Source organism: Pholcus phalangioides, unplaced genomic scaffold, assembly GCF_987345545.1.
Source record: "Pholcus phalangioides strain wild (caught in Gottingen) unplaced genomic scaffold, Ppha-v1.0 ptg000172l_1, whole genome shotgun sequence".
NCBI classification, from domain to species: domain Eukaryota; kingdom Metazoa; phylum Arthropoda; class Arachnida; order Araneae; family Pholcidae; genus Pholcus; species Pholcus phalangioides.
Window position 1 is genome coordinate 2128537 of NW_028301637.1, and position 26777 is coordinate 2155313.

Consider the following 26777-nt stretch of genomic DNA (forward strand, 5'->3'; position numbering starts at 1 on the left):
CCTTCTGCTCAGGTGGTACGGCGTCATCCTCCTCCACATTCCTTGTGCGGAATCTCTTCCAGCGCATCAACATAGATGTCACGAATGCTATTGCGCAAATTTTCGCCATCTTCTCTCTCTCTCTTTTCGTTAATACGAATCCACCGATAACGTGGTGGAGAATTAAAAGGGTCGACTCCCGGCCGCAAAACGAATAAACGATGAATCGTGTAAACGTGACACAGCGAGGAGCCGAGGACGCGCGCGCGAAACGCAAGTCCTTATATACCCATCGAGATGAAAAATTTCCCAGAAATTTTTGGAAAATTCCTAGAATCGTATAAAAATTTTGTATAACATTCCCCTGTACGACAGGTTCGAAAAATTTCCTGGAATTCCAGAAAATTTCCGGGATATTTTTGGACCCGACCAAGAATGGTTGCAGCTGACGATTCGACGGTTCAGTAATCGAACCTGTAGACCCGGCTGTTCATATTGTTATTATTATTATTATTTTTTTTTCATCAATAAGTAGGGGACGTCCTCGGCTGTAAAAGTATATCACGACGTTGAAGATGCAGCGCCATCTATCGATCATAACTGTGGAATGCTACGGTTCCAATGCAGACAGTCCATGTAATTGAAATTACGTTCTCGCAGATGCGCGAATTCATACAGTTACTTTCAGATACGAAATAAATTTATCTCATCGAGAGTCTCTGAGTGCATTTAAAGTCCACCACCAACTTGGACGGGAAAAGCGATGACTGGCGAGAAGAGCTTCAAATCACAAATGCTTCATTTCAGAACCTTAATGTTTTCACAGTTTTGTACAGTGCTTGCAGAGCATCTGATCTCTTGAATGATATGAAAAATAAAACTCGTATGGTAAGCAGTTTCTTGGGATTGGATCGGCAAAGAAAAGACGTTCAATAAACCTCCAGATGAAAACACTAGCATCAAACATATCAGATATCAGTTTGCATGTCAAAGTGTTGTAACCTGGGGGTAGCGGCTGCCAACACAACATTCAAAAAGGGCAGCCGTACCAAAAAAAAAGAAAGAAAAAAAAAATAGGAGAAGCGAAACCGCAGTTTCGCCCCCCGTCAACGCCCAAGAAAGTTTCACTTTGCTTTGGCAAGTTAGAACTAACAAAAGAAAAACTCGAAGAACTCAAGAAAACATTTTTTGTTAGTTTTTTTTTTTAAGTTTTTTTTGTTTTTTTGTTTTTAATTTTTTTTTTTTTTTTTGCGTTTTTTTTTCTCATCTGCGACTTGGCGGTGATTTCGCCAAGTCTACATCGATTCAGAACCAGTTTCTGAAGTACCCAATTCAACGCAATGCCAAACTCGGTTTAAAATCCGCAAAACTGTCGCATGTTGGCACGCGCTAGCTTCCTCACTCGGCGCATGTTCTCTGGGACTGGAGTCGAGGCGCGAATTGGGGCAGATCTTCTTCTCCTGCGTGGCACTTCAATCGCTCGAGGAGCAATAACATCTAAATAGCTTCCTCCCAAGAAGTCCAACGTTGGAGATGTTGGTTGGATATTTCCAACGCAACAATAACTCGGTTCAGAAGAAATGTAGCTTCCTCCTAACGAGTAGTGTAGGGTCGGACTTGTAGGACGAAGGCGGCCAGCACATTCGAATGTTTGGTCACCGAAAAAGAACCTCTCGAAAGAGCTTTCGTCGTCGTCGTCGTCGTCCTCCTCCTCCTCCTCTCCAACGTGCGCCACAACGAACGGTTGTTGTTCATATTCCTCCCTCGCAACCTGTTCCGGAATTCCAGCATTCGATGAAAGCGGTGGAATGCTTTCTTCCATCTGATTTTCAGAGACAGGCAGAAATAGTGAGGATATTTCACTTACTTCGTCGTCGGAGCTGTCCCTTGGGATGGCACGAAGAAAATCCCAAAGCTGACCAGCCTTTCCATTAGACGACATCTCTCTTTGAGCACGAAGGATAATGTCTTCTATATTCATGGATGGTCCCGACACTTCGAATAAGCTGGAGTCGGTGCCCGGTGCCTCCAACAGGCTTGAGCAATCACCCTCGTACTCAGAACTGTTAGGGCTCAAGGAGATGTTGACGGCCTCCTCACGAGCCTCTTCACCAGACGCCTTCTGCTCAGGTGGTACGGCGTCATCCTCCTCCACATTCCTTGTGCGGAATCTCTTCCAGCGCATCAACATAGATGTCACGAATGCTATTGCGCAAATTTTCGCCATCTTCTCTCTCTCTCTTTTCGTTAATACGAATCCACCGATAACGTGGTGGAGAATTAAAAGGGTCGACTCCCGGCCGCAAAACGAATAAACGATGAATCGTGTAAACGTGACACAGCGAGGAGCCGAGGACGCGCGCGCGAAACGCAAGTCCTTATATACCCATCGAGATGAAAAATTTCCCAGAAATTTTTGGAAAATTCCTAGAATCGTATAAAAATTTTGTATAACATTCCCCTGTACGACAGGTTCGAAAAATTTCCTGGAATTCCAGAAAATTTCCGGGATATTTTTGGACCCGACCAAGAATGGTTGCAGCTGACGATTCGACGGTTCAGTAATCGAACCTGTAGACCCGGCTGTTCATATTGTTATTATTATTATTATTTTTTTTTCATCAATAAGTAGGGGACGTCCTCGGCTGTAAAAGTATATCACGACGTTGAAGATGCAGCGCCATCTATCGATCATAACTGTGGAATGCTACGGTTCCAATGCAGACAGTCCATGTAATTGAAATTACGTTCTCGCAGATGCGCGAATTCATACAGTTACTTTCAGATACGAAATAAATTTATCTCATCGAGAGTCTCTGAGTGCATTTAAAGTCCACCACCAACTTGGACGGGAAAAGCGATGACTGGCGAGAAGAGCTTCAAATCACAAATGCTTCATTTCAGAACCTTAATGTTTTCACAGTTTTGTACAGTGCTTGCAGAGCATCTGATCTCTTGAATGATATGAAAAATAAAACTCGTATGGTAAGCAGTTTCTTGGGATTGGATCGGCAAAGAAAAGACGTTCAATAAACCTCCAGATGAAAACACTAGCATCAAACATATCAGATATCAGTTTGCATGTCAAAGTGTTGTAACCTGGGGGTAGCGGCTGCCAACACAACATTCAAAAAGGGCAGCCGTACCAAAAAAAAAGAAAGAAAAAAAAAATAGGAGAAGCGAAACCGCAGTTTCGCCCCCCGTCAACGCCCAAGAAAGTTTCACTTTGCTTTGGCAAGTTAGAACTAACAAAAGAAAAACTCGAAGAACTCAAGAAAACATTTTTTGTTAGTTTTTTTTTTTTAAGTTTTTTTTGTTTTTTTGTTTTTAATTTTTTTTTTTTTTTTTTTTGCGTTTTTTTTTCTCATCTGCGACTTGACGGTGATTTCGCCAAGTCTACATCGATTCAGAACCAGTTTCTGAAGTACCCAATTCAACGCAATGCCAAACTCGGTTTAAAATCCGCAAAACTGTCGCATGTTGGCACGCGCTAGCTTCCTCACTCGGCGCATGTTCTCTGGGACTGGAGTCGAGGCGCGAATTGGGGCAGATCTTCTTCTCCTGCGTGGCACTTCAATCGCTCGAGGAGCAATAACATCTAAATAGCTTCCTCCCAAGAAGTCCAACGTTGGAGATGTTGGTTGGATATTTCCAACGCAACAATAACTCGGTTCAGAAGAAATGTAGCTTCCTCCTAACGAGTAGTGTAGGGTCGGACTTGTAGGACGAAGGCGGCCAGCACATTCGAATGTTTGGTCACCGAAAAAGAACCTCTCGAAAGAGCTTTCGTCGTCGTCGTCGTCGTCCTCCTCCTCCTCCTCTCCAACGTGCGCCACAACGAACGGTTGTTGTTCATATTCCTCCCTCGCAACCTGTTCCGGAATTCCAGCATTCGATGAAAGCGGTGGAATGCTTTCTTCCATCTGATTTTCAGAGACAGGCAGAAATAGTGAGGATATTTCACTTACTTCGTCGTCGGAGCTGTCCCTTGGGATGGCACGAAGAAAATCCCAAAGCTGACCAGCCTTTCCATTAGACGACATCTCTCTTTGAGCACGAAGGATAATGTCTTCTATATTCATGGATGGTCCCGACACTTCGAATAAGCTGGAGTCGGTGCCCGGTGCCTCCAACAGGCTTGAGCAATCACCCTCGTACTCAGAACTGTTAGGGCTCAAGGAGATGTTGACGGCCTCCTCACGAGCCTCTTCACCAGACGCCTTCTGCTCAGGTGGTACGGCGTCATCCTCCTCCACATTCCTTGTGCGGAATCTCTTCCAGCGCATCAACATAGATGTCACGAATGCTATTGCGCAAATTTTCGCCATCTTCTCTCTCTCTCTTTTCGTTAATACGAATCCACCGATAACGTGGTGGAGAATTAAAAGGGTCGACTCCCGGCCGCAAAACGAATAAACGATGAATCGTGTAAACGTGACACAGCGAGGAGCCGAGGACGCGCGCGCGAAACGCAAGTCCTTATATACCCATCGAGATGAAAAATTTCCCAGAAATTTTTGGAAAATTCCTAGAATCGTATAAAAATTTTGTATAACATTCCCCTGTACGACAGGTTCGAAAAATTTCCTGGAATTCCAGAAAATTTCCGGGATATTTTTGGACCCGACCAAGAATGGTTGCAGCTGACGATTCGACGGTTCAGTAATCGAACCTGTAGACCCGGCTGTTCATATTGTTATTATTATTATTATTTTTTTTTCATCAATAAGTAGGGGACGTCCTCGGCTGTAAAAGTATATCACGACGTTGAAGATGCAGCGCCATCTATCGATCATAACTGTGGAATGCTACGGTTCCAATGCAGACAGTCCATGTAATTGAAATTACGTTCTCGCAGATGCGCGAATTCATACAGTTACTTTCAGATACGAAATAAATTTATCTCATCGAGAGTCTCTGAGTGCATTTAAAGTCCACCACCAACTTGGACGGGAAAAGCGATGACTGGCGAGAAGAGCTTCAAATCACAAATGCTTCATTTCAGAACCTTAATGTTTTCACAGTTTTGTACAGTGCTTGCAGAGCATCTGATCTCTTGAATGATATGAAAAATAAAACTCGTATGGTAAGCAGTTTCTTGGGATTGGATCGGCAAAGAAAAGACGTTCAATAAACCTCCAGATGAAAACACTAGCATCAAACATATCAGATATCAGTTTGCATGTCAAAGTGTTGTAACCTGGGGGTAGCGGCTGCCAACACAACATTCAAAAAGGGCAGCCGTACCAAAAAAAAAGAAAGAAAAAAAAAATAGGAGAAGCGAAACCGCAGTTTCGCCCCCCGTCAACGCCCAAGAAAGTTTCACTTTGCTTTGGCAAGTTAGAACTAACAAAAGAAAAACTCGAAGAACTCAAGAAAACATTTTTTGTTAGTTTTTTTTTTTAAGTTTTTTTTGTTTTTTTGTTTTTAATTTTTTTTTTTTTTTTTTTGCGTTTTTTTTTCTCATCTGCGACTTGACGGTGATTTCGCCAAGTCTACATCGATTCAGAACCAGTTTCTGAAGTACCCAATTCAACGCAATGCCAAACTCGGTTTAAAATCCGCAAAACTGTCGCATGTTGGCACGCGCTAGCTTCCTCACTCGGCGCATGTTCTCTGGGACTGGAGTCGAGGCGCGAATTGGGGCAGATCTTCTTCTCCTGCGTGGCACTTCAATCGCTCGAGGAGCAATAACATCTAAATAGCTTCCTCCCAAGAAGTCCAACGTTGGAGATGTTGGTTGGATATTTCCAACGCAACAATAACTCGGTTCAGAAGAAATGTAGCTTCCTCCTAACGAGTAGTGTAGGGTCGGACTTGTAGGACGAAGGCGGCCAGCACATTCGAATGTTTGGTCACCGAAAAAGAACCTCTCGAAAGAGCTTTCGTCGTCGTCGTCGTCGTCCTCCTCCTCCTCCTCTCCAACGTGCGCCACAACGAACGGTTGTTGTTCATATTCCTCCCTCGCAACCTGTTCCAGAATTCCAGCATTCGATGAAAGCGGTGGAATGCTTTCTTCCATCTGATTTTCAGAGACAGGCAGAAATAGTGAGGATATTTCACTTACTTCGTCGTCGGAGCTGTCCCTTGGGATGGCACGAAGAAAATCCCAAAGCTGACCAGCCTTTCCATTAGACGACATCTCTCTTTGAGCACGAAGGATAATGTCTTCTATATTCATGGATGGTCCCGACACTTCGAATAAGCTGGAGTCGGTGCCCGGTGCCTCCAACAGGCTTGAGCAATCACCCTCGTACTCAGAACTGTTAGGGCTCAAGGAGATGTTGACGGCCTCCTCACGAGCCTCTTCACCAGACGCCTTCTGCTCAGGTGGTACGGCGTCATCCTCCTCCACATTCCTTGTGCGGAATCTCTTCCAGCGCATCAACATAGATGTCACGAATGCTATTGCGCAAATTTTCGCCATCTTCTCTCTCTCTCTTTTCGTTAATACGAATCCACCGATAACGTGGTGGAGAATTAAAAGGGTCGACTCCCGGCCGCAAAACGAATAAACGATGAATCGTGTAAACGTGACACAGCGAGGAGCCGAGGACGCGCGCGCGAAACGCAAGTCCTTATATACCCATCGAGATGAAAAATTTCCCAGAAATTTTTGGAAAATTCCTAGAATCGTATAAAAATTTTGTATAACATTCCCCTGTACGACAGGTTCGAAAAATTTCCTGGAATTCCAGAAAATTTCCGGGATATTTTTGGACCCGACCAAGAATGGTTGCAGCTGACGATTCGACGGTTCAGTAATCGAACCTGTAGACCCGGCTGTTCATATTGTTATTATTATTATTTTTTTTTTTTTCATCAATAAGTAGGGGACGTCCTCGGCTGTAAAAGTATATCACGACGTTGAAGATGCAGCGCCATCTATCGATCATAACTGTGGAATGCTACGGTTCCAATGCAGACAGTCCATGTAATTGAAATTACGTTCTCGCAGATGCGCGAATTCATACAGTTACTTTCAGATACGAAATAAATTTATCTCATCGAGAGTCTCTGAGTGCATTTAAAGTCCACCACCAACTTGGACGGGAAAAGCGATGACTGGCGAGAAGAGCTTCAAATCACAAATGCTTCATTTCAGAACCTTAATGTTTTCACAGTTTTGTACAGTGCTTGCAGAGCATCTGATCTCTTGAATGATATGAAAAATAAAACTCGTATGGTAAGCAGTTTCTTGGGATTGGATCGGCAAAGAAAAGACGTTCAATAAACCTCCAGATGAAAACACTAGCATCAAACATATCAGATATCAGTTTGCATGTCAAAGTGTTGTAACCTGGGGGTAGCGGCTGCCAACACAACATTCAAAAAGGGCAGCCGTACCAAAAAAAAAGAAAGAAAAAAAAAATAGGAGAAGCGAAACCGCAGTTTCGCCCCCCGTCAACGCCCAAGAAAGTTTCACTTTGCTTTGGCAAGTTAGAACTAACAAAAGAAAAACTCGAAGAACTCAAGAAAACATTTTTTGTTAGTTTTTTTTTTTAAGTTTTTTTTGTTTTTTTGTTTTTAATTTTTTTTTTTTTTTTTTGCGTTTTTTTTTTCTCATCTGCGACTTGACGGTGATTTCGCCAAGTCTACATCGATTCAGAACCAGTTTCTGAAGTACCCAATTCAACGCAATGCCAAACTCGGTTTAAAATCCGCAAAACTGTCGCATGTTGGCACGCGCTAGCTTCCTCACTCGGCGCATGTTCTCTGGGACTGGAGTCGAGGCGCGAATTGGGGCAGATCTTCTTCTCCTGCGTGGCACTTCAATCGCTCGAGGAGCAATAACATCTAAATAGCTTCCTCCCAAGAAGTCCAACGTTGGAGATGTTGGTTGGATATTTCCAACGCAACAATAACTCGGTTCAGAAGAAATGTAGCTTCCTCCTAACGAGTAGTGTAGGGTCGGACTTGTAGGACGAAGGCGGCCAGCACATTCGAATGTTTGGTCACCGAAAAAGAACCTCTCGAAAGAGCTTTCGTCGTCGTCGTCGTCGTCCTCCTCCTCCTCCTCTCCAACGTGCGCCACAACGAACGGTTGTTGTTCATATTCCTCCCTCGCAACCTGTTCCGGAATTCCAGCATTCGATGAAAGCGGTGGAATGCTTTCTTCCATCTGATTTTCAGAGACAGGCAGAAATAGTGAGGATATTTCACTTACTTCGTCGTCGGAGCTGTCCCTTGGGATGGCACGAAGAAAATCCCAAAGCTGACCAGCCTTTCCATTAGACGACATCTCTCTTTGAGCACGAAGGATAATGTCTTCTATATTCATGGATGGTCCCGACACTTCGAATAAGCTGGAGTCGGTGCCCGGTGCCTCCAACAGGCTTGAGCAATCACCCTCGTACTCAGAACTGTTAGGGCTCAAGGAGATGTTGACGGCCTCCTCACGAGCCTCTTCACCAGACGCCTTCTGCTCAGGTGGTACGGCGTCATCCTCCTCCACATTCCTTGTGCGGAATCTCTTCCAGCGCATCAACATAGATGTCACGAATGCTATTGCGCAAATTTTCGCCATCTTCTCTCTCTCTCTTTTCGTTAATACGAATCCACCGATAACGTGGTGGAGAATTAAAAGGGTCGACTCCCGGCCGCAAAACGAATAAACGATGAATCGTGTAAACGTGACACAGCGAGGAGCCGAGGACGCGCGCGCGAAACGCAAGTCCTTATATACCCATCGAGATGAAAAATTTCCCAGAAATTTTTGGAAAATTCCTAGAATCGTATAAAAATTTTGTATAACATTCCCCTGTACGACAGGTTCGAAAAATTTCCTGGAATTCCAGAAAATTTCCGGGATATTTTTGGACCCGACCAAGAATGGTTGCAGCTGACGATTCGACGGTTCAGTAATCGAACCTGTAGACCCGGCTGTTCATATTGTTATTATTATTATTTTTTTTTTTTCATCAATAAGTAGGGGACGTCCTCGGCTGTAAAAGTATATCACGACGTTGAAGATGCAGCGCCATCTATCGATCATAACTGTGGAATGCTACGGTTCCAATGCAGACAGTCCATGTAATTGAAATTACGTTCTCGCAGATGCGCGAATTCATACAGTTACTTTCAGATACGAAATAAATTTATCTCATCGAGAGTCTCTGAGTGCATTTAACCCTTCGACAGTTACGCATATTCTGATAAATCCTTCGAAAATGGGCAGAGCCTGTTCAGGAAAGACGATGCTTTCCCCCATTCTCACCAGCAGGTAGCCGGATTTTCGGTAATTGGGGATCCTCCCATCGCAACAATACCTCAACAACATGAATAGACCTATTGTAGGTTAGCCACAATGGCCTCACTGAGTGTTTAAATGTTTATGAAACCTAGGAAATCATTTTTCCCCGATTTCTTGGAGAAAAATGAGAAATTTTCATTTTCACCAATTTCTTTCTATTTTTTGGATTCATGCAAATAGATCATTATTTTAATTGAAAGATAATCATAAATAATTATTATTACATGAAAATCTCGAGCGTCAACGTTTTTTCATTTACAACAGAGTATTCGATTGAAAATAATGAAAACTTCGAGAATTCCAATAAATTCTATAAATTTTCACTTCTGAAAAACGCTCAATGTTTACTAATTTATTTTTTTTAATCAAGTAATGGTAAAAAAAATTAATAAAGAAATCAAAGAACGTAAGTGGAAACGTACGAAGAATTTTAATCATTTTTTTTTAAATTCTTTGACGAAAATTATGTGCGTCTTACTTGAGGCTTCGACGACAATATTTTTCCACGAAAACTTTTCTTTTTTCCTTTCTAGATGTGGCTTATACATCCTTACCGGAATTTACGGGGATTGAATCGCAAGTTTCGTGAATACTCAATATAAAATCAATTTCTATTGCGTGACACACATTGTGGACATTCAATGTTTACTGGATAAATGTCAGTCTATTAATTTATCTGTTGGTATTCAGTATGCGATGATACGAATATTCATATATGTACGCTATATTTAAACTTCCGTAAAATGTTTTGAAAAAAAAATATTAATAATTAACAGTTGATTAGTTACCATACAAATGAAATAATTTTTTCGTGGATAATTTTGTCTTCGACAAAGTTTCGTGAAATGTTTGTCTTAAGCTGCCCCAATTATTTTCAATATACAAGTTAGTTTTCATCAACTCTTTATACTAGGTGTCCTGTAAGCAGGACCGGAACTAGACGGGTGGGGGAGTGAACTGCCCGGGCGGCAAAATTTAGGGGGAGGTAGTTTTAGGTGGTAACAAGAGCACCTTTAAAAAAAGTATATCGAATTTTAAAGTTGTGGCGGTGGCAAAATAATGTTGGCTCCGGGCGGCAAAAATTCTAGTTACGGTCCTGTCTGTTAGTACTAGCTCTGCCCTTATCTCGTCAACCGTCCGTCGTAGAGGTATGATTTCAATTTAAAAAACGCTCAGCAGGCGTTCAAAAATTCCCCTGTACTAGTTTTGAGAATGAAAATACAGTGTGTAGCAAAATAAAAAAAATTAAATTTTTATACCGTCCTCCGTGCTTTCAATTAGAAAGTTGTTGTCCTGTCTGTCCCGATGCCCAACAAAAAAATTCCATGGTTTCTAAATGCTATATTCACAGAGGTATTCGAATTCGAAAAACGGAGGAGATTTCGGAAAAGAACAGCGTTAAATGCGGGAAAACAGTTTTACACGCTTTTAACTCTGTTCTTCCCCAAATTGCCTCCACTTTTCGAATTTGAATATCTCTGTGAATATAGCACTTGGAAACTTGGAATTTTTTTGTGGATTGTTCGTGTCGCACCAACGCGCTTTGATTTTGGTGCCACATTATGTTGTTGAATATATTCTGTAGCAAAGTCATTGATCTACGTTACTATGTTTTCAATAACTGGTTCATAAAAAAAAAAAAAAGGTTTAACTAGTTGAATGAATTTGAAACGTTGTATAGTGGGACCTATATGCCTGGGTTCCCACTAAAATGGCGTACTCGAGGTGGTGGTGGAATTTTCAATACAACACGACTGCACTAGTCTCTTACACTCTGGAGTTCATCCTAAGATTCGGATGAAACTGATGAAAACGAGCAATCGTTCTCCGAACTTGATATTAACTTCTCTCATCGAATTCATCTTCACTCAATAGAGCCAGTATTATTGTACTTATGGGGGGGTTTGCTTTTACTCGCCTGTCAAATAGTATGAATGTTATACAGAATCATCAAAAACCATTGTGAAACACACATGGCTCAAAAAGTAGAAAAGAAGAGCGAGGAGAAAGGAAATAGGTGGGAAAGTAGGAATGTGTGAGATCACGAGACAAGCATTGTTTGAAACAACCAAATGCTTATTTGTGTTTACCTCTGGTGTTGGCTATAACAAGCCACGATGATAAGAGGCTTATACTAATGGGCGGATACAGATAACTTCACGGGTACCAAATGAGAAATTCTTGTCTTTTTCTTGAAATTCTTCCTCTTCCTAGAATTTAGTTCTGCCTCGTTCAGTTATGATCAGCTCTGGTCAATGCAACCAATTTATTTTGAATGAACTGCTTGCTTTCTTCCATGGGCGTCCGCAAAACCTACCTTTGGGGAGGGGGTGAAAAAGAGACACTGGTGGGATTGAAAAGAAGGAGTGTTCACAGAGTCTCTTCCAAAAAAATTGAGTTAACTCCCTAATCCAGACTGATCCGTGGTCCCGTCACATTTGTCAAGCTGTTTTTTCTTTCAAACTTAGGCCGTAAGAGTTGAAGAAAAAAAAACAAGTTTTTCTTCGTTTTATTTGAATGCATTAACACCTTATATAGTTCTCTTTGTATAACCTCATAATCTTCGGACATCAGTATAAATACCTTTCCAGCTCAATCGAATTTCCTATTCAGTTGTGACATTATCAGGTTAAAAAAAATTGTAAATAAGATGACAAAAGCTAATGCTATACAATTGATCCTAGCTGATAAGACAGTTAAAAAATTTTCGCCCATGGCCCAGGATAAATACGACAGATCACCAATGATCTTTACTGAATAGAAACAGGACGTGAAAGTTTTTGTGGGAGCTTTCTTTACTTTTTAGCACGCAGACATATAGTATAAAAACAGTGAGAGGATAAAATAATGCGAGGAAAGAACGAACACAAGGCTTTTCCTTTTCATTGAGTGTAGCACTCACTACGAGGAAAAAACAGATCTCTGATAATACAGATTCAAGAATTGATCGGATAATCTGGTATCCAATGCTCTGCCCAAAGTATATGCACCTGTTTCTTGGGCATTGTAAAATATATTGAGCATGAGATTTTTTCTTTGGTGACAATGAAATCCGAAATTTTGACACACCACACGCTTTCCACCTTATTCTTCTTTCTACCATCGCCCAACTTCTATTCGGTGATCAACTTCACAAACGGTCTTTTTTTTCGGAATACCGAACGGCCGTTTCAAAAAGTTTCATCGTACTTTCAAAATGTTATTATTTTGAGAGCGACAGAATTTTCCAATGAACTGCATCGTATATCACAACCCATGTAAGTGGGCATTCTGTGATCCACGCAGTTTCGCTACAAGAGCACTTTTCTGAACACAATATTGACATTTATCAATCACAGAAATAACAGACAAGACTACGCCAAAGAGATGAATGTGATCATGGGCGTAGGCAGGATTTTCTCAGAGGGAGAGAAGTGCGTTTCACAATTTAATATTTCCTTGGGGGGGGGGTTATTTTTTTCCTGCAAAATAACACTATTATACTGGCTCATCGGGGTGGTTAGACCTTCCCATTTGCGTTAACTCAGGAATGTGATAAGTTAGGATTGGAAGATTGTGCAGGCTTGGGAAAGTGTCACTTCAAAAACTTCACAGAACTGACTGCAATGTACGACCTAAAGTTCCAGAAGTTTAAAATAATTATGGTAATATTCAAGTTCGATGCTCGCAAAGAACGTGAAAGATGTGTAATGGATACTAAAATTTCTATGTTTTTGGAATACATCAGCAGTGTAATAAACTCGATTTATAGACTGAGTTTATTGAGGAAATGATATGCATAGATAATAACGAGAGATTGTAGTTGAAAAAATAAAGAAATGCTGAAATTGCGAAATTCCTTACATTTACTCATACAATATTGTTTGTCGTGACCGATACAAAAGAATGTGTTTGATTGTGACAGACTGTGATCAATGATAGTTGAGGGGAGAGAGTTTTTCCATTCGACTATAGATAGTCAGAAGATGCAGAAATAGGATTTAATTTTTGGGGACGGTTTATATTATGTTAGAGATATAGGATGGATGGCTTAGTTACAGTATCATAGTTGACCACGGATAATTTTATATAGCATAGTTTAGCGGAAAATAAGTCAGTTTATGATGAGAGGGTGAAGGGGTGGGGGGGTTCTTTCTTTACCACGAAAAAAAATTCAGCTCAAGAGGTGTTAGTTTAACGTTCATAGTTATTTTGAAACATAAATTCTGTATCATATCCATTTCTAAACTAATCATCATCCGAAAGTTTCAAAAATAAAAAAAAAATCAAATATAGAAGAAATAACTGAGTGAAAGGGAAAAAAAGCGATACTCTATTTTTGAACTGAAAAAAAAAAATACTTCAGACCACAGAAACATCTTCAAGAATTCTCTTTCCCTACAACCCTTTGCACCTCAAGATAGCAATTACAATGCAAGGGATAATAGCATTGTTACCGTGTGCTTTCTGTATTGTGTAGCTGTATAGAGCGTCCTACAATGTCATGATCTCTTCTGAATACTGGAGGAGGAGCTCGTCAACTGCAGGGGCGACAGATTTACACAAAGAAAGTAGGGGAAGGCAACTGATCAGGTCGGCCGGATATATACGGCGCTGCCCAGATTCGCCACAACATTTTTGAGCGGATATATACGGCGCTGCCCATCGAAGGGTTAAAGTCCACCACCAACTTGGACGGGAAAAGCGATGACTGGCGAGAAGAGCTTCAAATCACAAATGCTTCATTTCAGAACCTTAATGTTTTCACAGTTTTGTACAGTGCTTGCAGAGCATCTGATCTCTTGAATGATATGAAAAATAAAACTCGTATGGTAAGCAGTTTCTTGGGATTGGATCGGCAAAGAAAAGACGTTCAATAAACCTCCAGATGAAAACACTAGCATCAAACATATCAGATATCAGTTTGCATGTCAAAGTGTTGTAACCTGGGGGTAGCGGCTGCCAACACAACATTCAAAAAGGGCAGCCGTACCAAAAAAAAAGAAAGAAAAAAAAAATAGGAGAAGCGAAACCGCAGTTTCGCCCCCCGTCAACGCCCAAGAAAGTTTCACTTTGCTTTGGCAAGTTAGAACTAACAAAAGAAAAACTCGAAGAACTCAAGAAAACATTTTTTGTTAGTTTTTTTTTTTAAGTTTTTTTTGTTTTTTTGTTTTTAATTTTTTTTTTTTTTTTTTTGCGTTTTTTTTTCTCATCTGCGACTTGACGGTGATTTCGCCAAGTCTACATCGATTCAGAACCAGTTTCTGAAGTACCCAATTCAACGCAATGCCAAACTCGGTTTAAAATCCGCAAAACTGTCGCATGTTGGCACGCGCTAGCTTCCTCACTCGGCGCATGTTCTCTGGGACTGGAGTCGAGGCGCGAATTGGGGCAGATCTTCTTCTCCTGCGTGGCACTTCAATCGCTCGAGGAGCAATAACATCTAAATAGCTTCCTCCCAAGAAGTCCAACGTTGGAGATGTTGGTTGGATATTTCCAACGCAACAATAACTCGGTTCAGAAGAAATGTAGCTTCCTCCTAACGAGTAGTGTAGGGTCGGACTTGTAGGACGAAGGCGGCCAGCACATTCGAATGTTTGGTCACCGAAAAAGAACCTCTCGAAAGAGCTTTCGTCGTCGTCGTCGTCGTCCTCCTCCTCCTCCTCTCCAACGTGCGCCACAACGAACGGTTGTTGTTCATATTCCTCCCTCGCAACCTGTTCCGGAATTCCAGCATTCGATGAAAGCGGTGGAATGCTTTCTTCCATCTGATTTTCAGAGACAGGCAGAAATAGTGAGGATATTTCACTTACTTCGTCGTCGGAGCTGTCCCTTGGGATGGCACGAAGAAAATCCCAAAGCTGACCAGCCTTTCCATTAGACGACATCTCTCTTTGAGCACGAAGGATAATGTCTTCTATATTCATGGATGGTCCCGACACTTCGAATAAGCTGGAGTCGGTGCCCGGTGCCTCCAACAGGCTTGAGCAATCACCCTCGTACTCAGAACTGTTAGGGCTCAAAGAGATGTTGACGGCCTCCTCACGAGCCTCTTCACCAGACGCCTTCTGCTCAGGTGGTACGGCGTCATCCTCCTCCACATTCCTTGTGCGGAATCTCTTCCAGCGCATCAACATAGATGTCACGAATGCTATTGCGCAAATTTTCGCCATCTTCTCTCTCTCTCTTTTCGTTAATACGAATCCACCGATAACGTGGTGGAGAATTAAAAGGGTCGACTCCCGGCCGCAAAACGAATAAACGATGAATCGTGTAAACGTGACACAGCGAGGAGCCGAGGACGCGCGCGCGAAACGCAAGTCCTTATATACCCATCGAGATGAAAAATTTCCCAGAAATTTTTGGAAAATTCCTAGAATCGTATAAAAATTTTGTATAACATTCCCCTGTACGACAGGTTCGAAAAATTTCCTGGAATTCCAGAAAATTTCCGGGATATTTTTGGACCCGACCAAGAATGGTTGCAGCTGACGATTCGACGGTTCAGTAATCGAACCTGTAGACCCGGCTGTTCATATTGTTATTATTATTATTATTTTTTTTTCATCAATAAGTAGGGGACGTCCTCGGCTGTAAAAGTATATCACGACGTTGAAGATGCAGCGCCATCTATCGATCATAACTGTGGAATGCTACGGTTCCAAAGCAGACAGTCCATGTAATTGAAATTACGTTCTCGCAGATGCGCGAATTCATACAGTTACTTTCAGATACGAAATAAATTTATCTCATCGAGAGTCTCTGAGTGCATTTAAAGTCCACCACCAACTTGGACGGGAAAAGCGATGACTGGCGAGAAGAGCTTCAAATCACAAATGCTTCATTTCAGAACCTTAATGTTTTCACAGTTTTGTACAGTGCTTGCAGAGCATCTGATCTCTTGAATGATATGAAAAATAAAACTCGTATGGTAAGCAGTTTCTTGGGATTGGATCGGCAAAGAAAAGACGTTCAATAAACCTCCAGATGAAAACACTAGCATCAAACATATCAGATATCAGTTTGCATGTCAAAGTGTTGTAACCTGGGGGTAGCGGCTGCCAACACAACATTCAAAAAGGGCAGCCGTACCAAAAAAAAAGAAAGAAAAAAAAAATAGGAGAAGCGAAACCGCAGTTTCGCCCCCCGTCAACGCCCAAGAAAGTTTCACTTTGCTTTGGCAAGTTAGAACTAACAAAAGAAAAACTCGAAGAACTCAAGAAAACATTTTTTGTTAGTTTTTTTTTTAAAGTTTTTTTTGTTTTTTTGTTTTTAATTTTTTTTTTTTTTTTTTTTGCGTTTTTTTTTCTCATCTGCGACTTGACGGTGATTTCGCCAAGTCTACATCGATTCAGAACCAGTTTCTGAAGTACCCAATTCAACGCAATGCCAAACTCGGTTTAAAATCCGCAAAACTGTCGCATGTTGGCACGCGCTAGCTTCCTCACTCGGCGCATGTTCTCTGGGACTGGAGTCGAGGCGCGAATTGGGGCAGATCTTCTTCTCCTGCGTGGCACTTCAATCGCTCGAGGAGCAATAACATCTAAATAGCTTCCTCCCAAGAAGTCCAACGTTGGAGATGTTGGTTGGATATTTCCAACGCAACAATAACTCGGTTCAGAAGAAATGTAGCTTCCTCCTAACGAGTAGTGTAGGGTCGGACTTGTAGGACGAAGGCGGCCAGCACATTCGAATGTTTGGTCACCGAAAAAGAACCTCTCGAAAGAGCTTTCGTCGTCGTCGTCGTCCTCCTCCTCCTCCTCTCCAACGTGCGCCACAACGAACGGTTGTTGTTCCTATTCCTCCCTCGCAACCTGTTCCGGAATTCCAGCATTCGATGAAAGCGGTGGAATGCTTTCTTCCATCTGATTTTCAGAGACAGGCAGAAATAGTGAGGATATTTCACTTACTTCGTCGTCGGAGCTGTCCCTTGGGATGGCACGAAGAAAATCCCAAAGCTGACCAGCCTTTCCATTAGACGACATCTCTCTTTGAGCACGAAGGATAATGTCTTCTATATTCATGGATGGTCCCGACACTTCGAATAAGCTGGAGTCGGTGCCCGGTGCCTCCAACAGGCTTGAGCAATCACCCTCGTACTCAGAACTGTTAGGGCTCAAGGAGATGTTGACGGCCTCCTCACGAGCCTCTTCACCAGACGCCTTCTGCTCAGGTGGTACGGCGTCATCCTCCTCCACATTCCTTGTGCGGAATCTCTTCCAGCGCATCAACATAGATGTCACGAATGCTATTGCGCAAATTTTCGCCATCTTCTCTCTCTCTCTTTTCGTTAATACGAATCCACCGATAACGTGGTGGAGAATTAAAAGGGTCGACTCCCGGCCGCAAAACGAATAAACGATGAATCGTGTAAACGTGACACAGCGAGGAGCCGAGGACGCGCGCGCGAAACGCAAGTCCTTATATACCCATCGAGATGAAAAATTTCCCAGAAATTTTTGGAAAATTCCTAGAATCGTATAAAAATTTTGTATAACATTCCCCTGTACGACAGGTTCGAAAAATTTCCTGGAATTCCAGAAAATTTCCGGGATATTTTTGGACCCGACCAAGAATGGTTGCAGCTGACGATTCGACGGTTCAGTAATCGAACCTGTAGACCCGGCTGTTCATATTGTTATTATTATTATTTTTTTTTTTTCATCAATAAGTAGGGGACGTCCTCGGCTGTAAAAGTATATCACGACGTTGAAGATGCAGCGCCATCTATCGATCATAACTGTGGAATGCTACGGTTCCAAAGCAGACAGTCCATGTAATTGAAATTACGTTCTCGCAGATGCGCGAATTCATACAGTTACTTTCAGATACGAAATAAATTTATCTCATCGAGAGTCTCTGAGTGCATTTAAAGTCCACCACCAACTTGGACGGGAAAAGCGATGACTGGCGAGAAGAGCTTCAAATCACAAATGCTTCATTTCAGAACCTTAATGTTTTCACAGTTTTGTACAGTGCTTGCAGAGCATCTGATCTCTTGAATGATATGAAAAATAAAACTCGTATGGTAAGCAGTTTCTTGGGATTGGATCGGCAAAGAAAAGACGTTCAATAAACCTCCAGATGAAAACACTAGCATCAAACATATCAGATATCAGTTTGCATGTCAAAGTGTTGTAACCTGGGGGTAGCGGCTGCCAACACAACATTCAAAAAGGGCAGCCGTACCAAAAAAAAAGAAAGAAAAAAAAAATAGGAGAAGCGAAACCGCAGTTTCGCCCCCCGTCAACGCCCAAGAAAGTTTCACTTTGCTTTGGCAAGTTAGAACTAACAAAAGAAAAACTCGAAGAACTCAAGAAAACATTTTTTGTTAGTTTTTTTTTTAAAGTTTTTTTTGTTTTTTTGTTTTTAATTTTTTTTTTTTTTTTTTTTGCGTTTTTTTTTCTCATCTGCGACTTGACGGTGATTTCGCCAAGTCTACATCGATTCAGAACCAGTTTCTGAAGTACCCAATTCAACGCAATGCCAAACTCGGTTTAAAATCCGCAAAACTGTCGCATGTTGGCACGCGCTAGCTTCCTCACTCGGCGCATGTTCTCTGGGACTGGAGTCGAGGCGCGAATTGGGGCAGATCTTCTTCTCCTGCGTGGCACTTCAATCGCTCGAGGAGCAATAACATCTAAATAGCTTCCTCCCAAGAAGTCCAACGTTGGAGATGTTGGTTGGATATTTCCAACGCAACAATAACTCGGTTCAGAAGAAATGTAGCTTCCTCCTAACGAGTAGTGTAGGGTCGGACTTGTAGGACGAAGGCGGCCAGCACATTCGAATGTTTGGTCACCGAAAAAGAACCTCTCGAAAGAGCTTTCGTCGTCGTCGTCGTCCTCCTCCTCCTCCTCTCCAACGTGCGCCACAACGAACGGTTGTTGTTCCTATTCCTCCCTCGCAACCTGTTCCGGAATTCCAGCATTCGATGAAAGCGGTGGAATGCTTTCTTCCATCTGATTTTCAGAGACAGGCAGAAATAGTGAGGATATTTCACTTACTTCGTCGTCGGAGCTGTCCCTTGGGATGGCACGAAGAAAATCCCAAAGCTGACCAGCCTTTCCATTAGACGACATCTCTCTTTGAGCACGAAGGATAATGTCTTCTATATTCATGGATGGTCCCGACACTTCGAATAAGCTGGAGTCGGTGCCCGGTGCCTCCAACAGGCTTGAGCAATCACCCTCGTACTCAGAACTGTTAGGGCTCAAGGAGATGTTGACGGCCTCCTCACGAGCCTCTTCACCAGACGCCTTCTGCTCAGGTGGTACGGCGTCATCCTCCTCCACATTCCTTGTGCGGAATCTCTTCCAGCGCATCAACATAGATGTCACGAATGCTATTGCGCAAATTTTCGCCATCTTCTCTCTCTCTCTTTTCGTTAATACGAATCCACCGATAACGTGGTGGAGAATTAAAAGGGTCGACTCCCGGCCGCAAAACGAATAAACGATGAATCGTGTAAACGTGACACAGCGAGGAGCCGAGGACGCGCGCGCGAAACGCAAGTCCTTATATACCCATCGAGATGAAAAATTTCCCAGAAATTTTTGGAAAATTCCTAGAATCGTATAAAAATTTTGTATAACATTCCCCTGTACGACAGGTTCGAAAAATTTCCTGGAATTCCAGAAAATTTCCGGGATATTTTTGGACCCGACCAAGAATGGTTGCAGCTGACGATTCGACGGTTCAGTAATCGAACCTGTAGACCCGGCTGTTCATATTGTTATTATTATTATTATTTTTTTTTCATCAATAAGTAGGGGACGTCCTCGGCTGTAAAAGTATATCACGACGTTGAAGATGCAGCGCCATCTATCGATCATAACTGTGGAATGCTACGGTTCCAATGCAGACAGTCCATGTAATTGAAATTACGTTCTCGCAGATGCGCGAATTCATACAGTTACTTTCAGATACGAAATAAATTTATCTCATCGAGAGTCTCTGAGTGCATTTAAAGTCCACCACCAACTTGGACGGGAAAAGCGATGACTGGCGAGAAGAGCTTCAAATCACAAATGCTTCATTTCAGAACCTTAATGTTTTCACAGTTTTGTACAGTGCTTGCAGAGCATCTGATCTCTTGAATGATATGAAAAATAAAACTCGTATGGTAAGCAGTTTCTTGGGATTGGATCGGCAAAGAAAAGACGTTCAATAAACCTCCAGATGAAAACACTAGCATCAAACATATCAGATATCAGTTTGCATGTCAAAGTGTTGTAACCTGGGGGTAGCGGCTGCCAACACAACATTCAAAAAGGGCAGCCGTACCAAAAAAAAAGAAAGAAAAAAAAAATAGGAGAAGCGAAACCGCAGTTTCGCCCCCCGTCAACGCCCAAGAAAGTTTCACTTTGCTTTGGCAAGTTAGAACTAACAAAAGAAAAACTCGAAGAACTCAAGAAAACATTTTTTGTTAGTTTTTTTTTTTAAGTTTTTTTTGTTTTTTTGTTTTTAATTTTTTTTTTTTTTTTTTTGCGTTTTTTTTTCTCATCTGCGACTTGACGGTGATTTCGCCAAGTCTACATCGATTCAGAACCAGTTTCTGAAGTACCCAATTCAACGCAATGCCAAACTCGGTTTAAAATCCGCAAAACTGTCGCATGTTGGCACGCGCTAGCTTCCTCACTCGGCGCATGTTCTCTGGGACTGGAGTCGAGGCGCGAATTGGGGCAGATCTTCTTCTCCTGCGTGGCACTTCAATCGCTCGAGGAGCAATAACATCTAAATAGCTTCCTCCCAAGAAGTCCAACGTTGGAGATGTTGGTTGGATATTTCCAACGCAACAATAACTCGGTTCAGAAGAAATGTAGCTTCCTCCTAACGAGTAGTGTAGGGTCGGACTTGTAGGACGAAGGCGGCCAGCACATTCGAATGTTTGGTCACCGAAAAAGAACCTCTCGAAAGAGCTTTCGTCGTCGTCGTCGTCCTCCTCCTCCTCCTCTCCAACGTGCGCCACAACGAACGGTTGTTGTTCATATTCCTCCCTCGCAACCTGTTCCGGAATTCCAGCATTCGATGAAAGCGGTGGAATGCTTTCTTCCATCTGATTTTCAGAGACAGGCAGAAATAGTGAGGATATTTCACTTACTTCGTCGTCGGAGCTGTCCCTTGGGATGGCACGAAGAAAATCCCAAAGCTGACCAGCCTTTCCATTAGACGACATCTCTCTTTGAGCACGAAGGATAATGTCTTCTATATTCATGGATGGTCCCGACACTTCGAATAAGCTGGAGTCGGTGCCCGGTGCCTCCAACAGGCTTGAGCAATCACCCTCGTACTCAGAACTGTTAGGGCTCAAGGAGATGTTGACGGCCTCCTCACGAGCCTCTTCACCAGACGCCTTCTGCTCAGGTGGTACGGCGTCATCCTCCTCCACATTCCTTGTGCGGAATCTCTTCCAGCGCATCAACATAGATGTCACGAATGCTATTGCGCAAATTTTCGCCATCTTCTCTCTCTCTCTTTTCGTTAATACGAATCCACCGATAACGTGGTGGAGAATTAAAAGGGTCGACTCCCGGCCGCAAAACGAATAAACGATGAATCGTGTAAACGTGACACAGCGAGGAGCCGAGGACGCGCGCGCGAAACGCAAGTCCTTATATACCCATCGAGATGAAAAATTTCCCAGAAATTTTTGGAAAATTCCTAGAATCGTATAAAAATTTTGTATAACATTCCCCTGTACGACAGGTTCGAAAAATTTCCTGGAATTCCAGAAAATTTCCGGGATATTTTTGGACCCGACCAAGAATGGTTGCAGCTGACGATTCGACGGTTCAGTAATCGAACCTGTAGACCCGGCTGTTCATATTGTTATTATTATTATTATTTTTTTTTCATCAATAAGTAGGGGACGTCCTCGGCTGTAAAAGTATATCACGACGTTGAAGATGCAGCGCCATCTATCGATCATAACTGTGGAATGCTACGGTTCCAATGCAGACAGTCCATGTAATTGAAATTACGTTCTCGCAGATGCGCGAATTCATACAGTTACTTTCAGATACGAAATAAATTTATCTCATCGAGAGTCTCTGAGTGCATTTAAAGTCCACCACCAACTTGGACGGGAAAAGCGATGACTGGCGAGAAGAGCTTCAAATCACAAATGCTTCATTTCAGAACCTTAATGTTTTCACAGTTTTGTACAGTGCTTGCAGAGCATCTGATCTCTTGAATGATATGAAAAATAAAACTCGTATGGTAAGCAGTTTCTTGGGATTGGATCGGCAAAGAAAAGACGTTCAATAAACCTCCAGATGAAAACACTAGCATCAAACATATCAGATATCAGTTTGCATGTCAAAGTGTTGTAACCTGGGGGTAGCGGCTGCCAACACAACATTCAAAAAGGGCAGCCGTACCAAAAAAAAAGAAAGAAAAAAAAAATAGGAGAAGCGAAACCGCAGTTTCGCCCCCCGTCAACGCCCAAGAAAGTTTCACTTTGCTTTGGCAAGTTAGAACTAACAAAAGAAAAACTCGAAGAACTCAAGAAAACATTTTTTGTTAGTTTTTTTTTTTAAGTTTTTTTTGTTTTTTTGTTTTTAATTTTTTTTTTTTTTTTTTTGCGTTTTTTTTTCTCATCTGCGACTTGACGGTGATTTCGCCAAGTCTACATCGATTCAGAACCAGTTTCTGAAGTACCCAATTCAACGCAATGCCAAACTCGGTTTAAAATCCGCAAAACTGTCGCATGTTGGCACGCGCTAGCTTCCTCACTCGGCGCATGTTCTCTGGGACTGGAGTCGAGGCGCGAATTGGGGCAGATCTTCTTCTCCTGCGTGGCACTTCAATCGCTCGAGGAGCAATAACATCTAAATAGCTTCCTCCCAAGAAGTCCAACGTTGGAGATGTTGGTTGGATATTTCCAACGCAACAATAACTCGGTTCAGAAGAAATGTAGCTTCCTCCTAACGAGTAGTGTAGGGTCGGACTTGTAGGACGAAGGCGGCCAGCACATTCGAATGTTTGGTCACCGAAAAAGAACCTCTCGAAAGAGCTTTCGTCGTCGTCGTCGTCCTCCTCCTCCTCCTCTCCAACGTGCGCCACAACGAACGGTTGTTGTTCATATTCCTCCCTCGCAACCTGTTCCGGAATTCCAGCATTCGATGAAAGCGGTGGAATGCTTTCTTCCATCTGATTTTCAGAGACAGGCAGAAATAGTGAGGATATTTCACTTACTTCGTCGTCGGAGCTGTCCCTTGGGATGGCACGAAGAAAATCCCAAAGCTGACCAGCCTTTCCATTAGACGACATCTCTCTTTGAGCACGAAGGATAATGTCTTCTATATTCATGGATGGTCCCGACACTTCGAATAAGCTGGAGTCGGTGCCCGGTGCCTCCAACAGGCTTGAGCAATCACCCTCGTACTCAGAACTGTTAGGGCTCAAGGAGATGTTGACGGCCTCCTCACGAGCCTCTTCACCAGACGCCTTCTGCTCAGGTGGTACGGCGTCATCCTCCTCCACATTCCTTGTGCGGAATCTCTTCCAGCGCATCAACATAGATGTCACGAATGCTATTGCGCAAATTTTCGCCATCTTCTCTCTCTCTCTTTTCGTTAATACGAATCCACCGATAACGTGGTGGAGAATTAAAAGGGTCGACTCCCGGCCGCAAAACGAATAAACGATGAATCGTGTAAACGTGACACAGCGAGGAGCCGAGGACGCGCGCGCGAAACGCAAGTCCTTATATACCCATCGAGATGAAAAATTTCCCAGAAATTTTTGGAAAATTCCTAGAATCGTATAAAAATTTTGTATAACATTCCCCTGTACGACAGGTTCGAAAAATTTCCTGGAATACCAGAAAATTTCCGGGATATTTTTGGACCCGACCAAGAATGGTTGCAGCTGACGATTCGACGGTTCAGTAATCGAACCTGTAGACCCGGCTGTTCATATTGTTATTATTATTTTTTTTTTTTTTCATCAATAAGTAGGGGACGTCCTCGGCTGTAAAAGTATATCACGACGTTGAAGATGCAGCGCCATCTATCGATCATAACTGTGGAATGCTACGGTTCCAATGCAGACAGTCCATGTAATTGAAATTACGTTCTCGCAGATGCGCGAATTCATACAGTTACTTTCAGATACGAAATAAATTTATCTCATCGAGAGTCTCTGAGTGCATTTAAAGTCCACCACCAACTTGGACGGGAAAAGCGATGACTGGCGAGAAGAGCTTCAAATCACAAATGCTTCATTTCAGAACCTTAATGTTTTCACAGTTTTGTACAGTGCTTGCAGAGCATCTGATCTCTTGAATGATATGAAAAATAAAACTCGTATGGTAAGCAGTTTCTTGGGATTGGATCGGCAAAGAAAAGACGTTCAATAAACCTCCAGATGAAAACACTAGCATCAAACATATCAGATATCAGTTTGCATGTCAAAGTGTTGTAACCTGGGGGTAGCGGCTGCCAACACAACATTCAAAAAGGGCAGCCGTACCAAAAAAAAAGAAAGAAAAAAAAAATAGGAGAAGCGAAACCGCAGTTTCGCCCCCCGTCAACGCCCAAGAAAGTTTCACTTTGCTTTGGCAAGTTAGAACTAACAAAAGAAAAACTCGAAGAACTCAAGAAAACATTTTTTGTTAGTTTTTTTTTTTAAGTTTTTTTTGTTTTTTTGTTTTTAATTTTTTTTTTTTTTTTTGCGTTTTTTTTTCTCATCTGCGACTTGACGGTGATTTCGCCAAGTCTACATCGATTCAGAACCAGTTTCTGAAGTACCCAATTCAACGCAATGCCAAACTCGGTTTAAAATCCGCAAAACTGTCGCATGTTGGCACGCGCTAGCTTCCTCACTCGGCGCATGTTCTCTGGGACTGGAGTCGAGGCGCGAATTGGGGCAGATCTTCTTCTCCTGCGTGGCACTTCAATCGCTCGAGGAGCAATAACATCTAAATAGCTTCCTCCCAAGAAGTCCAACGTTGGAGATGTTGGTTGGATATTTCCAACGCAACAATAACTCGGTTCAGAAGAAATGTAGCTTCCTCCTAACGAGTAGTGTAGGGTCGGACTTGTAGGACGAAGGCGGCCAGCACATTCGAATGTTTGGTCACCGAAAAAGAACCTCTCGAAAGAGCTTTCGTCGTCGTCGTCGTCCTCCTCCTCCTCCTCTCCAACGTGCGCCACAACGAACGGTTGTTGTTCATATTCCTCCCTCGCAACCTGTTCCGGAATTCCAGCATTCGATGAAAGCGGTGGAATGCTTTCTTCCATCTGATTTTCAGAGACAGGCAGAAATAGTGAGGATATTTCACTTACTTCGTCGTCGGAGCTGTCCCTTGGGATGGCACGAAGAAAATCCCAAAGCTGACCAGCCTTTCCATTAGACGACATCTCTCTTTGAGCACGAAGGATAATGTCTTCTATATTCATGGATGGTCCCGACACTTCGAATAAGCTGGAGTCGGCGCCCGGTGCCTCCAACAGGCTTGAGCAATCACCCTCGTACTCAGAACTGTTAGGGCTCAAGGAGATGTTGACGGCCTCCTCACGAGCCTCTTCACCAGACGCCTTCTGCTCAGGTGGTACGGCGTCATCCTCCTCCACATTCCTTGTGCGGAATCTCTTCCAGCGCATCAACATAGATGTCACGAATGCTATTGCGCAAATTTTCGCCATCTTCTCTCTCTCTCTTTTCGTTAATACGAATCCACCGATAACGTGGTGGAGAATTAAAAGGGTCGACTCCCGGCCGCAAAACGAATAAACGATGAATCGTGTAAACGTGACACAGCGAGGAGCCGAGGACGCGCGCGCGAAACGCAAGTCCTTATATACCCATCGAGATGAAAAATTTCCCAGAAATTTTTGGAAAATTCCTAGAATCGTATAAAAATTTTGTATAACATTCCCCTGTACGACAGGTTCGAAAAATTTCCTGGAATACCAGAAAATTTCCGGGATATTTTTGGACCCGACCAAGAATGGTTGCAGCTGACGATTCGACGGTTCAGTAATCGAACCTGTAGACCCGGCTGTTCATATTGTTATTATTATTATTTTTTTTTTTCATCAATAAGTAGGGGACGTCCTCGGCTGTAAAAGTATATCACGACGTTGAAGATGCAGCGCCATCTATCGATCATAACTGTGGAATGCTACGGTTCCAATGCAGACAGTCCATGTAATTGAAATTACGTTCTCGCAGATGCGCGAATTCATACAGTTACTTTCAGATACGAAATAAATTTATCTCATCGAGAGTCTCTGAGTGCATTTAAAGTCCACCACCAACTTGGACGGGAAAAGCGATGACTGGCGAGAAGAGCTTCAAATCACAAATGCTTCATTTCAGAACCTTAATGTTTTCACAGTTTTGTACAGTGCTTGCAGAGCATCTGATCTCTTGAATGATATGAAAAATAAAACTCGTATGGTAAGCAGTTTCTTGGGATTGGATCGGCAAAGAAAAGACGTTCAATAAACCTCCAGATGAAAACACTAGCATCAAACATATCAGATATCAGTTTGCATGTCAAAGTGTTGTAACCTGGGGGTAGCGGCTGCCAACACAACATTCAAAAAGGGCAGCC